Source organism: Gavia stellata, chromosome 17 (genome assembly GCF_030936135.1).
Source record: "Gavia stellata isolate bGavSte3 chromosome 17, bGavSte3.hap2, whole genome shotgun sequence".
Classification (NCBI taxonomy): domain Eukaryota; kingdom Metazoa; phylum Chordata; class Aves; order Gaviiformes; family Gaviidae; genus Gavia; species Gavia stellata.
This window is the reverse complement of record NC_082610.1, coordinates 4,627,864-4,643,736: the sequence shown is the minus strand read 5'-3', so window position 1 is coordinate 4,643,736 and position 15,873 is coordinate 4,627,864.

The window sequence follows — 15,873 nt, the reverse complement described above, 5'->3', positions numbered from 1 at the left end:
CAAGTAGTGATAGCAAAAAAAATATGCTCCTTCAGCTTCCCATTATAAACAGGAAGATGAGATTTAGTTGTATGTGCTCTGTTGCTAACAGTTGACCAGCATCCCCTGGTCCCTGCACTATCTCCCCATAGTTCTCCATGCAGTTCTCTCTGCTGGGTTCCCTTTAATCTCTTTTCTACATCCCTTACCTTTTTGGGCAAGAGGAGGAACGTGCTGCCCTTCTCCCAGTTTGTGTTTGCTCACTGGCAAGCCAAGCAGATCAGATAACTTCATCTTTCCCTTGGTGAGAACACAATTTGGGCACTCTGTTTTACTTGCTACCAGTTGTCACAAAATGTGTGACACTTTTATCTTTGACACTTAAGCTCTTCCATCAAACTTGGTTTGGTGAATGAATTTAGAAGTTATTACCAGGGGACTGATGCTGCATAATTCCTAGAAGCAGCTAGAAAATCTTACAAAAGGTGATGGTGTATGGTTGGGAATTGTGTTAATTGAAATTGGTCTGATGTTTCACTGGATCCAAGGAAGCCTAGGATCTGAAGCCTTTCAATGAGAATTGAGCACTTAGACTCCGATGGCGAGAAAAGGAGATGGTCCAGAGACTTAAGTGTGCACAGCATCATTAGTCAGTTTGTAGAAATGTGGACTGATGTGTTTCAGAACTGGGAACTGGGTTTTCCTGTATCCTCCAGGGATACCATCGCTTTTTTAAAAGATAAAATAGATCACAGAGTATCTAAATGAAGAAGTTAAGGTCATGGGAAATCTGTTGCTAATTCAGGGATAAACACCAGATCTTCAGACTTCCTTAATCATAAACTTCATATTTCATTCTGTACTTAAATCTTTTTCTGTATTTGTAGAGCTACTATTTTCCTAGTATAAAGTGAGAGAAAATGTTCAGGAAAAGTTCTCAAGGCTGAGATGGCATTCTTCAAATACTAAGTACGTAGAGACGTGTACAGCAAACTACTGGAGGAGCTACCTATCATTATCTCCCTTAAAGAATATGAGAAGAACTTCAAGACTGTGTATAAAATGGAGCCACAAGGCATAATAAGTATGTGTGTTTTTTAGAAGTGTCTTAGTTAACTAAAATTTTTGCAATTCTGGAGGAAAAACTGTGGTATACAGTTATCTCCACCATATATGCACTTGTTTGTCAAAGGTAGTAAAATGATGTTTTGTCATGAATTACCCATGTTACCTACTATAAGGGAAAATTTAAATGTCTTCTCTGACTTACAGTGCCAGCCATTTATGTAGTTTATTTGCATTGATTTTCATATCTAGTCCTATACTTAGAATTTTTCCACAGTAATTGTATAAAAATATGGTTTACCGATGCTGATTTTTTTTTTAACTTTGAACTGTAAGTTGAAGACAATTGCAGCTTGTCCTTTTCTTTAATGCTAGAAATTCCTTATTACAGTCTCAGTCATCTTTTTTCCATTAAGCTAGTTGAACAGGTGTTGTCTTTGTTCTGTACAGATACTTTCATGGCCCCCATCACTGCATTATTTGAGTGCCTCCCAAGTACTTTCCTGAAAACATCCTGCTGGGATAGGAAAATATTACTATCCTTATTTTGTAGGTGATCAGCTGAGATATTTGGTGATCTGCCCACAGTCGAGCTTGAAATCCGTGGGAGAGTTAAGAATAAAGCCTGCAGTCCCTGCTCACTGCCTTTGCTAACAGACAATACTGCCTTCTTTCTTTGCAACAGCTGTGAACTTCAGTTGTATGTTTATAAAATGATGTTGACGTTTCCACATCAATTGGTTTATAATTTTGCTACTGCCTATTCTTGTATGTAACTGCTTTGTTCGCTTTGGTTTAAAATTGCAGAAAAAATCCTGGAACCTCTAAAGTTCTAAGTCTACTTATTTCCCACCTTATCAAAAGAGGAAGGAGGGCTATTATTGATTTGCCATCTGCTTTATAAATATTTAGTTGGGATGATGTGAGGTTGGCACATGTGCTGGAAGTTTAGTAAATATAAGTAAACTGCTAGATTCCAGTAATTAAGCTACTACTGCAGCTGTACAAAAATCCAGGAAAAAATACAGGATGACCATCCTAAACAGCAATTATTTGACAGCTCCGATTTTCATTTCTGTCAGACCTGAAACTCCCTTTAAGAATGCTTGAGTTTTTCTTTAGCTTCATCTTCCTTTGTACTGCTTGTATTTTGTTCTTTGAGGTGAGTGAACGGTCCGACTTTTCAGAGCTGGTTAGTGCTTGCAGCAGCATATTGAATTTGGAAAACTGTCCAAGAGGCCAATTGCCCTGTATGATCTCGCTGACAAAGAATAATCAGCATTTGAGAGAATGGAAATTCATGTCAAAATAGAAAATGGAGTGCATTTTTAAGACTAAGTTCTATTGTATAGCAGGTGTGTGTCTGTGTAATGTGAAAAACAACTTCTAATATGACTACAGGTTGCCAGGCTGGAAGCAGAAATTACGAGTCAAATTGTAAGGATTATGTTACAGAGCCTGTCGCATCAGGTAAGCATGAAAATCAAAATCCCTTCTGGTTTTAAAGTTAGCCAGAATCCTACACAATAACCCTAAAATCAGAGTGGGTTCTGCTAGCTTCCAGAAAAGAATTACCATTTTGTGTGTGATGCAAAACTGTAACACTATAGCATTGAACTGTGTAGTGGTAGTATAACAATGACCTTGCGCAATGAGCATCCTACTGAGGTGAGCCGGAAAGCCAGTCTAGCCTGTATTATTTTATTATGTTAGGTTTCCTTCTTGCGTTTAGGAATGAATTGGTTCCACACACAATGTGCTGAGCTGTTGCTAGTACTCTTTTTTTATTGAGTAACGATCTTAGAAAGTAAAACTTAAGTCTTTAATGTGTCTTCCCTTACCTGTTTAATACTAGTGAGAATAATCTTGTATTTCACCAAAACTACAAGTGTTTAGTTTCCATTATCCTGGATAATTGGTGGTTTCTCTGAAAAGACTTGAATAATTACTTGGTATAGAAAAACAGCTCTAAAGAAGTTCTCTGTAAAATCAAAGGTGTTGGTGTTAAACCCAGACAATAAAACTTAGATCAAAGTAGCCAGCGGAAGGGGCCATAAGAGGAGCAGATTGTCCTTTAAGCTTCACCGTGTTGTGTAAGGTGTTACCTCTCTTTCTCTAATCAGATTTCACGAAGAAAGCAAAGCTATTCTTTCCTGACGTAATTCAATCAGAGCTGTCGTCAGCTAGATCAGCAGGAAAAGCACCTGCCTTTCTTGCTTTAGATTTGGTTGATAGACCCCAGTTTTTGATAGGAGTTTTTTAATCCATAACCCAAGCATGTGGCCACAGCAACACCTGCCAAGCAGGTGAGCTTTTAGTCTTGTTAATATACAAATACAGTATAGATTTTTGTATTAACCTTGCACACGTACACACCCAATAGTGATAGTCATAAGTAGGAGAATTTAATAAAATGAGATCATAAATGTACTTTTTGTTGGGCAATAAAGTTGCCCACATGTTGTAATTGAGGTCTGAAGTTAACTTGCTTGCTGGGGCCTCTCTAGGGTAGGTTACATAGGCTAACAGAGCACATGAAAAAAATGTTTTTCATGCTCTGCTTTTCCTCCTGTTTTGTCCACTAGCCTTTCCTCCTTAACTCTCTCTTGGGTTGCTGCCCACTGTAATATCTACTGCCATCAAACTCAGCACTTTAAAATAAGGTACACGTTTGAAACATCTGCTTGATTGAGACCCTCCACAGTGACTATTAAGCATTTGCCTCTGACATTTTCCAAAGTCCTTGGTTCTCTTCTCATCTCCTGAGTGACCCTGATATAGTCCTCCGGAGATCTGTAAAGCAGGCTCCTGTACTTCCTAATTGCGCACATACTGGAAAGTGAAGTGTGGGCTGAAGGTTTGGGTTCAGGCTTAAATTTTCTAAAACTCACCTACATTGTATAGGTGACCACTGTGAAATTTGGATCTGGAGCACATTATATTCAGTTCTGCCCCAAAGTTTCACGCGTGTGATTTCTGATTTGCACCGAGAGAGGTGTTACCGGCCTTTTCACCAGACACTTAGGAACAGGTGTTTGGGGAGGACCACATCTAGTTTACGGAATGAGGAAAGGTTGAATTAAATCCCATATAGATAAGATGGTGGTTCAGGTAAAAAGGGTTGTGACCCGTCAATGTATGTAAGAATGCCACTGAGAGGAAGGCAATTTCATTGTATAAAAAGGGATTTCGCAAGATTTGCGCCAACTACGTTACGGCACGGCTTTGTTTTTCTGTGGCCATCAGCGTGTTATTGTGCTAACAGACTTACCAGAAAACAGAACTAATGTTTTATAAAACATTGTACTGTATCGTTTTACAGAACAAACTCTCGATGGAATATTTGCAAGGATCTAGCTCTGCTATTTCATTGCTGCAGTTGCTTTCTCCCCCAGCAAATTTACGCTGGCTTGTGCCCTTCTGTGAGACTATCAAGGGGTGTTATGGTGCCCCATGACCTTCCTTGACACTGCTTTTCCATGGCCTTTGGTGATGGCTCCACTCTTACATTATATGATTGAGGTAAATATCTTCTCATGCTTTGACGACTATTGTATCATTAGATCTGATTGTCTGTCTTGTGCCTTGTGATGGTGTTCAAGCTCAAGAAAGATATGTGTAAAATGTTGCCATTTGAATTTGGAAGTACCTTACTGCGGAGGTGGGCTTACGGTGGGGCTAATGGGACTGCAGCCCTCTGACTAACACAATCTGCTTTGCCATATATGCTTCAAGTCGTTTTATAGGGTTATGGTCACAGCACTGCAAAATCTTTCTAACTGTACTATATCATCTTAGCTGGTTAATTGTGACTTAGAAATGAATACTTCCGTGGAAGGTTGTAGTGGGTCAGACACAGTGCTCTAAAAATACTTTTGGAATAAGTTTTTAAAAGCTGAGTTATGTGACCTATCGTGGAAGGCACTGGGGGAACACTGACTCTGCTCTGTAAGCTCCTTTGGGCAGAAATCTTATCTCTTGCAGTCAAAATATATGAAGGGAAGAAGACAAGGGAAGAACACTTTCCAGAGAAGGAAATGAGACGAAATTACTTTCGGCACAAGAATTTCTGTCAGGAGTGGGGACTGAACCCAAATCTTACATTTGCCACTTTGTTACTTTTAGCTGACCGTTCTCCCCACTAAGTTTGACCTAAAGTTGTAATTTAGGTCCTTGGCAAACCTGTCTTAATTTGCTGCTGTGACGATGGATTCCTTTCCAGCCATTCTCCCACCTTTTCCTGTAAAGGTCCTCTCATTATATCGGTTGGTTGTCTCGTCGCAGGTACCGTGCTCTTTGTGATCTGTTGATGCTGCTTAAGAAGGAAATGATTTGTGCAGGATTCATCTCCAGAGCTTCCCAGTCACAGACGAGTGCTTCACGGGTGCAGTGAACAGGGAGATTTTTCCTTTCGGGTGGTGTGGTCTCACTTTGAGGCACCAACTTGGAGAGGCTGGTAGGCTTTGGGTAGCAGGACACTGGTGCGGGTGCATCTGAATGTTGGAAAGCCTCGGGGCAAGTGTAGCCACGTAGGGGGGCAGCCTTGCCTCTTTCCCCTGCCCAGGGGAGAGGCAGGAGCTCAGGACAGTCTTTCCCCTGGAAGCAGCAGCACTGAAGGTGTCCATCACCTCTGGTGAGGTAGAGAGGAGAGGCCAGCTGTGGGCAGGAGAATGTCGGTGCTGGAGAGTGCTTTTTGGGAGGGTGTGAAAGGAGGTGTGAGGTTATAAAAGTTGGAGAGCACAGACATATAGAGGACCTAAGGCTTACCTTTGTGAGTTTGTACTTGGTGTATATTTGTAAGCTAAATTGCGACCCTAACTATTACAGAAAATGGGGAAGCAGGGAGAAAGAAGACGTTAAAAAACAGGGCAATTAAAAAAAAAATCCTGAAAGAAGATATAAAGATTGTCTTTATTTTGAAAATTTTTTTACATACTGTTTTCCTTATTTTTTTTCTTTTTGGGCACGACAGGATTTTTTCAATTCTCTAGTTGTGATTTTAGCCAGCAGAGGGAGTTCAAGACCCCGTTTTAGACTCTGACCATGCAGGTTGGGCTGTATGATCAGCACTTCTGGATGCATTTAATGGAACATTCTCAGCATAGTTAAGTGCTGGGGCCTGAATCAAGGGCTTGGAATACAATCGGGTTTTGTTTTTTATGGCAAAATGTAAGAAGATATGTTTTGAGGCAGTGAATTATCAGTAATACACATCTGTTTGTACCAAAATGTTTGTATCTGGAACCCTCCTGCATTGTGCTTGGAGTATGAAAATGTAAGAGTAAGAAAGTGAAACTTCTTACAAACTGCCAAATCCACTTTCATTGTTCCGTCTGAACGAAATATAGTCAAATATCGTTAACTGTAATGAGTCTCAAAACAATCTCTGATCTTTGAGAACCCCGGAGAGCAGCAGTGGACAAAACATTTTGAAAATAACCTCTAAATTTTAACACAATGATCAAGTGTTCTTGTAGGTAGTTCTTGGGAAAGAAGTTCCTTTCTTTAGGTTTTTAGTGTATACTCTAGGACCTATATGTTCTGGTGGCAGGGACATCCTGCTACATCTTATGTGCCAAAACAAGAATAATAAGGCAATATGTAAAAATAAATCAAGCACTGCTGGGCTTCCAGTAAACCTATAATCGTGGTTCCTTTGTGACAATAAGCTCTCAACTGAGCATTCATCCATTGAGCAGTCAGGGTCTTTTATACCATCTCAAACTGATAACTGAAAATGTAAACCACATTTTAAAGTAATTAATGGCATAAACTGGCCTTGCAAATGGTAAGTTATACTAATTTGAGCAGATGCACATGTTGTTGCCCTAGCAATCTGGACAAATTCCTCAGAACTGAGCAACTTGTTCTTGTGCGCAAATACATATTGACAAAAAATTCTTTGCTAGTTTCTTGAAATTTTTAAAATCAGCATTCTACAAATGTATATTTTTACTGCAAGGAAAGCTGAAGTGTTTAAACATTTGAAGGCTTAATTCTAGGTGGGGTGAATCTCAAGATACAAGTAACAGGATTTCCCTTTTTCACTTAAACCTGATGGGCTACCGCTTGTGTTTATATACCATTGCAAACTTAATTTAGATGTAGTAGTAAGGACTAAAACAAGTTGTGCTTTGTAAAGAGACCAAAGAAAGGAACTGAACAGTCCCTGAGTGAAAACAGTGAGGGGAATCGGCGTGTCTGGCATTGACATAATACTGCGAAATCAATGCTTTGATCAACTATAAAGCATAACAGCTGTGTGAAAGGTTTGCTGTGGTTAGCTGGCATTAACTCTTGTGTAAAGGAAGGAACATTGTAAACCAGTAAAAATTAACTGCCAGAGCACAATGATGTTTTTGTGACTGGGAATTCAGATAAAGTTTTGCTTCTGTTGGCAGAATGATAAAAAGAACTGGGGCCATTTGCATACAGGTGAAGAGAGGCAGCGATGTCCCATGTTCCACAGAGTCCAAGGCACCACAGGTACGCAAAGCGCTTCAGCTCTAAGTGCTGCCTTTAATTTAACTTGATTTGGTTTTTTACCTGGTTAGTTATGGAGTAGGAGGAAATGGTCTTAGGAAACGGGCAATACCAGGACAAGTCATTGGATGGCAGCAGAGCATTTACCACTTCCCACAGCATCCCAACAAAATAAAGGCAGAAAGGACTGTAGATCTGCATAATTTTGACATAGGTAACTGAAAATGAGGTCTCAGAATGGTATCTATAGTGAGAGAGCGCTCTGTGTTTGAGACAGGAGATTTCTCTTCCAAAGTGTTTGCGTGTGTGTATGCATGTGTGTGTATGTATATATATACGCATAGGTAATATATTTGTTGTGTATAAACATATATGTACATGTACACATAAAAACTATGTCTCTGTGTGGCATCTGCAGGTTTTAGCTCTGTGATAGAGTAGCGAGGAGCTTTAATGCAATTGCTACAACTACCAGTTCCCAAATTAGATCCCATATCCCTGACAGTTCAAGCTTGTTCCTAAGATATATAGCTTGGTGCTGGTGGGAATAAAGCCATGTAATCGTTCTAAATTACTTTTCCGCTGGAAGGAATCAAGCGGGTCTGTGAATGTGGCCAGCAATATCCACTTTCACCAAAACTGATAATTTTTATTAGTCGTGTCTGGCTCTTTGTAACAGAAGTATGAGAAGCAGGACTATTAGTATTTATTATCCTTTGAGGAAGGAGTTGACGTCTCCATATTTATTCTACAATGTAAATATTGAGTCTTTTTGCTAAATAATGTGGATGGTGCTTGAAGGACTTTGAAAATACTGTCCTTTGTTTGGAACTAGAAGTTAGTGTATTTAGAGTGTGCTCATTTCAATGAGGAGATAGAGAATTTGTTTTTATTTGTTTTATCTTTTCCTTTTACATCAGCCTTGGAGAGGGCTGATGCTGTACACCTCATAATGTAGCTCATACAAAGGAATGTGTTACGGCTTTAAGGAGGACACAAACTGTAGCAAGCATACATACAAACATGCATGTTTCCTTTTCATCATACGTGTTATGAAGTTACAACATTGTTTGCTAGCTTTTGCCAAGTTCTTTGTGAGTTGCTGCTACCGTAAGTAAATATTTTACCTTCTAACTGCCCGTTCTGCTATCACCACTGTGGAAATGCTATCAATCTAAGACTTTATGGGCAGTATCACTGCAAATGTGGAAACTCAGTGACTGAAAGAATTTAACATGTTTTGCTACTTCGCCTGGGAATAAGAAATTTAAAAAATGGGCAACTGTAGAGAAGTATTCCACCATCAAGTTTTGATTTCTGCTGTGTTTGGAAGGTGCCACTAACAACTCATGCTGGAAGCAATCCTCCAAGAAGCATAGGTTGAACTACAGTGTGTGCAATGCTATGCTGCAGAGCCATATTGGTTTTTTTGAAGATAAGCATATAAGCGGTTTGGGGGCAAATGTCCACACTTAAGTTACTTGAAGGAAGTGTAAGCGGTTGCCCCCACGGACTTTCTACAGGCGTCACAGACAGGCTGGCTTGAGAATTGCATGCCCCTGCAATAAGGAGGGACTTGTGGTTCACAGCTCCTGCTGAGTGCTGAGCTGAATGTGACCTACCAGATCCTTACACTCTGGACTAAAGATCTTGCCTTGACAATGCTGAGTGTTTCTAAACTTACACTGATTTCTGTTTGGTTCAGGACTTGCTTGGATGTGGGAGTTCCTGCTGAAGCCAAGGCCCACAACCCATAGAAACAAGGTATTGCATCTGACGAAGAGCTGCCCTGTTTCTAAGCTCTCACTGAGCTCAGAATGCAGGGCTTGCTCCTGCATCTCCAAAAGTTATTATCTTGCACCAGTAAGAGGCAGCATTTCCTGGATCCCAACTCCTTAGGAGTCTTAAACCCTTGTTCACTGGCAGCATATGGCATCTTCAAGGAATAAGGGCTTTTGGCTCCTGCAGAGCTTAATAAAGCCTATTTTTACACCCTGTTTTAAGTACTGTTGGGAACTCTTTGAAGAAAGTTGTCTCTAAAATTATATTACTCTTTTGGTTGTACATATTACTGCTGGAGATAGTAATTAGAAGTTAACACTTCAGTTGACAAAAACATCAGATAGCCCCTGCCCTGAAAAGCTTACAAAATTGGGCAAGAAACAATGTGTGAAAGGAAATCTGTTCAGTTATAGAAAGGTCTGGTTATTGTTTTCTTTAGTTTTACTCGCCCGTTCCAAGCAAGAAGACATGGCATGGAGGTGAACTCTGGAAAACCTGAAGCAGGAAACAAATTCCACAACTTCAGTCTTCAAGTGCACTTGGACTTGATTCTTTGTGAAGAAACCCTACCTCTGTGCGTTTGTGCCTCTGTGTTTGGGAAGCCGAGAGGGCAGGGCATCAGAGCAAACACAGATGTTTCAGGTGATCTCAACTGTCATGGTAACACGGGGGAGGGCAGTCTTATACACATCAGCACTGAGTTGGTAGGTCAGAATGAGCACATGTCTCTCAGTAATGATGTAATGTGCTTTCTGTGAGAAATGTAAGCTACCACATCACTTGGGGAGCAATTAGTAGGTAGGTGTTACAGCCAAGGGAGCTGCCTAGTGGAAGGCATAAAACAGAGAATGGGGAAGGATGGCAATGACGGTGTGATGGCAGTGAGACTTTGTTCCCTGTATTTGGGCCAGATGTCATGAGGTTATTACATTAGATGATCTTCTTCATTGTATCTGCAGTGATTTAACTATAGTGAATTCAGTTCATCCCTGCCATTTTCTCTTATTAGCTTAAGCAATTCCCTTGTTAATTGTTGCATCCACACAGCTCTGTGCTTATTTGTATTTGCCTATACAGGGGGAAAATGTCCCCTCGTGCAGTGTTTCATTATTTGCTTCCATGCTGTGTGTTAACTTTGCAGAACATTAATGTGTAGACTGGAAATGACAGGAATTACAGTACTGAAGGTCAAGTGTACGAACTCTTACGATACCTCTCTTTGGCACTAACGTGCACACTAGGAATGCAATCATTGGTGAGAACGTGATGGTAGAAACAACACTGAGCTTTTTATCTGTAGATAATTTATTTGAAGTCACTTTGGGATTATGTCAGCCTAAGAGAATTGGTGGTAGAAAATGAAGGTCACTAATGGGAGTGCTGTCAATTTTTTGTTTGTAGTACATGTAGCAGAATTTTCTTGTTTTCTTTTGGTCAAAGGCACCAATTGAGGAAAGAGGCTGATACTGGAAAAACTTAGAAGGCTATTTATTAGAAGTCCATTATAACTATTCTAGTACTGATGTTTCATGTCCTTTTCAAGACTATGTGTGCTGCTTCTGTCTCTTTGAGGAGTCAGCTCTCTAAATCTCAACTTTGTAACCCTTAGTTAATTAATAGTTTTTGGGAACAAATTGCCTCTGGCTTTCATTTTCTTCCCATTCAGGGATTTGTCAACCTGATTGCAGAAAAAACACAGTGCCTATTGTCCTGTGCCTATTTTACACGCTGACAATGGAAAAACTTTCTTTTTCCCACAAGTTTGCAATGACATTCTCGTCTTCTCTAGGGGTTATTTCAGGAGGATAACCACCATTTCCTCCCAGTTAAGCTTCCCTGTGTCAAAGATATTTGATCATTTCCAGTGGGTGGAAGAGGGCAGTTCGCAGGCTGATAATTGCACGTGTACCTCTGCAGGCTGTTGTGAAGGATGCTATCTTAGGGCAAATCTCTAGGAGACTTAAAAACACGATGTTAACAAAATAGCACGAGGATCTGTAAGATAAGCACTGACTGGTGTGTAGAGTCCCTACAGCCTCAGTGACTGCAACCAAAGGTCAGATCTGCTCGTAATGCTAGTAGGAATTCCTGAAGGTTCCCTTGGATCTGCCTTGGATTCAGCGAAAGTGCATCCAAACCTCACATGTTTAAAAGGGTGATTTTTAGGCTCAGTGACTTGCCTATTTTACTGGAAGTTCATTTTAGCTAGAAAGCTTCAGACTGTGTGATTAGGAAAGACTCTACGCAAATTCTTGACAAAGAGGAAGGAAGGTACTGTCATTTTGAAGAAGGGCAACCTACGTCATGGAAGCATTCTCATATTTTTCTGGCACTTTGAGGTGAAATGCAGTTATTCTGAAGTGACAAGTCTGTAGACAGGAAAGCAATGTACATATGACCGTGTGAGCACTAGTGGCATCTGGCAGTTTGAGGTGCCTTGGTGTCCTAGTATGTGTACTGTCCTCATGGTGGAAGTGATTTCCCAGGAAAATTGAAATGTAAAAATTGGTGAGTAATTCACTTAAATCTACACTAAGTATGAGCTATAATGATGACAGGTAGTGGTACAGTTATCTCTGCACGTGGTAAATAGCTGTCAATAATTCATGTGGCTGCATTAATACCAAGATTTCGTCTGTAATATGGTCTAGGACATTTCAGATAAATTCTGGTCATAGATGCCCAAAGAAGCATCTGTGGTTCTTTTTCTTCAGCATTTTGAATGTTCTTGTTTAAGTCCTGATTCAGTACCCTCACTCAGTGGTAAATTGGTGTCCCAATTACAAATCAGGGATTTATGCATCTTTTCCAGTGTACCACAGACCTTTGGAATTTCATGTGGTCTTATATAAAAGGAAATTAATGGATATGTGTTATTCATAAAATAATGTTTCCGTCATATTGTCTGTTTCCTCTCCCTCAATTCAGCAGCAGAGGGCTGAAGGATTTATAATCTACTTAATTTAGCTTAAATTCAGGGATAAGCTATACAAACTCCCCTCCTGAAAGATCTGTTCCTGCCAGGTTTTGACCATAGATCTAAACCACTGTGCTTTCTGAATGCATGATGCATGCTGCATACCATACTAAGCTAGGAGGTACATCCTCTCCATATCTGAGTAACGTTCACAGCAAAAACTTCATATGTCCCTTTTCAAACATTATGGCATTTTGAAGTATTATTATTTTACTTCAGAGCTGCCAAGTGGATGCCTTTCTGGAATGTACAGTTTTAAACTTTATAGATCTGTCTGGTAGTTTCTGGTCTGCATGAGGGAGATGTTTAAGATAAGGTGGCTGTAATGGTCCATCTTGATCTGAAACTGATGTCTCCTTCTACAGCAGCCTTGGCTGACTGCTCAGTGAACGCTCAGGGAAGTTCTTCCACTCTCCTTGTTGCATGCCCTGCTGAGTTGCATTAAAACCAGGATTTTGTATTCTAAGAATGTAGCCAAAGGTGGAAACTTGAGCTTCATGGGAAAGAAAACAGATCGTTTTGGCATCTCAGAATGGGTTAGTCCTTGCAATAACCCAGTACGTTTTTCCCGACTAGAAGGCTGGGATTCCGAGTTCCTGCTTTCTTAAGAGTGGTAGAAATTTGTCTACTACTCTGCAGAATTTGTGGGCAAGTTGCTTTTGAGCTGTTTTGCAGAAGAGGGAATTATTTCTTGATTCTAAGTCTGCTGAAGAGTCTGAAAGATTCCCACTGGTTTCAGTGGCCTTTGGTCAGACATGTGATGTATTACGAAAATAGCGGAGGATGTCACTGTGGGGGTTTTTTTGACCCTAAAAGCAGATTGGCAACATACCTATAGCCTAGCTTTTCATATTTTCCAAGTGCTTTGCCACTAAGAAAATTAAGTAATTCATTGCTATAAAATTATCAGCAAAAAATATTTAGATGCTGATCGTGTTCAGGAACATTTTTTAAAGAGTTTTCAGGGTGTTTTCCTGAGTCTTTTGAAATTCTTCTATATTCAAATATGGTGTCTTATAGGACAATTTTTACAAATTGAATTTTCCTAGTTGTATCCAGGCAGTTCAATGAAGAGAAAGGAGTGATTGTGAACAGGTATGTATTACTCCTAAGTATCCTGAAAAGATAAATGAGCAAGACCTGGATCAAACCAAATTTGCCACCATGTCTTAATATTTCAGAGATGCCTAGAATAAAACTGTGATTGCTTTTCATGGTATAAAATTTGTTTGAAATAAATGTTTTTCGAAAGAATTACTGATTTAAGTTCTATAATGTTTGGCATGTTTGCTACGTGCTTTCTGGGGTTCCGTTTGCAAAGATGGATAAATATGAATGATGTCACCCTGGAGAGCATTTACCAAGGGCAAAGGCAGTTTCTTTTTATTCTCAACTTCTTATGGTAGTGACTAGAGGCTGGTTAAGACCGGGGCTGTGTTGTATTAGTACACAGAACAGTAAAGAATTCCTGTCCTAAAGAAACTGTAATCTAAAAAGGCAGCATGAGGAAAGGGACATACAGAGAAGTAATGCTATAATAAAATAACATTAATTTTGGTGGGTTTTTTTCTTTTTGAGATAGTTTCCCCCAGAAGATATCTTAAGTGAAGGAGAGGAGCTGGCTGAACTGGCACAGGAGGTAAAGGATGATGGAATGAAGCTGAGGTGAAAAAACTGAGAAAGTGGGGGAGAAAGGTGGCTCTGAACTGGGTAGACAATGCTGAGTCAGAGCCTCTGAATGATCTCTGACTGGGGATCACTCTTCATTCTGTTGAAAAGCGTAGGATGTTTTTATATATATATTTATATGTACGTATGCACACGTGCTTAATAGCAGACATCTGTCTGCATGTGCTTTACTAGCGGTTTCTCAGGAAGCATACCTGTAAGAATATTTAGCGATGTTCTTATCATTGAACTAGATTTTGGTTTTTATTTTTGTCTTGGGAAAAGCATGAAAGACAGAATATCCAAGAAACGCTTTTTTGAACCTGGCTTCCCATAGCATACAGTGCCTTCTTAGTGCTTCCTGTGTTGTGGGCGCACGGTGAGATACTGCCCCAATGGTAGCAGTGGCAAAACTCCAGCATGGTCAATGGTGGAATGTCTTGTGGTTTGAGGGGAAGTCCTGACTTGGTATAAGGCAATAGAATATTTTATGGCAATGGTTTTGCCAGCCCAGTTTTTCTGTATGTCATGGAGTTCAGCAACAACTTTGGTTTCTGGTTCCCAAATCCTTTTTAAAGCTGTATACGTTTTGTGTCTCTCTTCAGAGACACGTTATTTCCTGGACAAGGTTCACCACTCAGGAATAAATCTGGGGTGTAAGGGTTCTTGTTTTCAGTATCTCAAAAGTGTTGTAGTCTAACCTCAACATTTTGATTAATCTCCTCCTCATTCATTGATGGGGAAAAAGAACAGGTGAGTTGGGAACTTTCCTGAGTTTCAAAAAACGAAAGCACACAAGGGCCTCTTCTCTTTGCAGTAAGCATCTCTGCTGACGTGCTTAGAAAAAAGCGAGGGCATGAAACACAAGATTATTTTTCTCTGCAGATTGGAGATGGGTTTGGAGTTATTTCTTCATTTAGCCAGGAAAATTGATTATCATTAATAATGCTACCTCTAATGTTTCATTGCAATCTTATTTTAAGGAAATGTTTGAGCATTAAGCATTTTTCCCACAGCAGTGAAACAATGTACCTTTCCCTGCCAAAGATCACATTCACATATATCCTCCTCATTCCTGTAGCTGGAAGGTGAAGTTTGGAATTTTTCCAGTAGCTCAGCTGCCAATTTACCATCATTGATCATTATCAGGAGTCATTTGACTGAGGTGTCTGATGTATAGCAAAGCACGTTCTTGGCTGTGTGTGGTATATTAGCTGTTTCAAGTCTTGGGGTCCTGCTTCTACTGGCTTATGGAAGGCTGCATTTCATAACTGATTGTAGTTTGCTGAGAGACAGCTCCTATGATATAATTAAGTTGTAGTGCACTGATTTAGTTGGGGGTGTGTGTGATGGGCAGGGGAGAAGAGTTTGCTGACACCCACGCTGTAAACAGAATACCTAATCCAATTCCTTGGCACTCAGTGGAAGTTCTGCCATTGAAGTCAATGAAAGGAGGTGCATGCCCAGTGCTCTTTTGACTTGAATATTCAACTCTGTGTCCTCAAAATTTTACAGTATCTGTTAAGAAAGGTGTTATGAGCTTGTGTGAGTTACTTGCATTTAGTATAATCCCCAGACATTTAAGAAGAAAAGGGAAAAAAAAAAAGAAAAAAAGCATAGTCTATCGCAAGTTCTTACTTCAGTTGAAATCAGATTTTTGTCATGTGACGGTACCTCACAGTATTTAGTACTTTAGAATTTTCCCGTAAGTGACATTGTAAGAACTTTTCACATCATGATAACACACAAGATACAGTAATTACTCTGGATGCTGATTTGAGTTAATTTCTAAAATCAAAATTTCATCACTACTGAGATTTTTATTTTTTTTCTGTGACAACTAAGCACTTAGACTCAACATCACGCTTTGCATCAATGCCTTGTTTTGGCAGTGTAGCTAGTAAGCGAAGATATAAAAC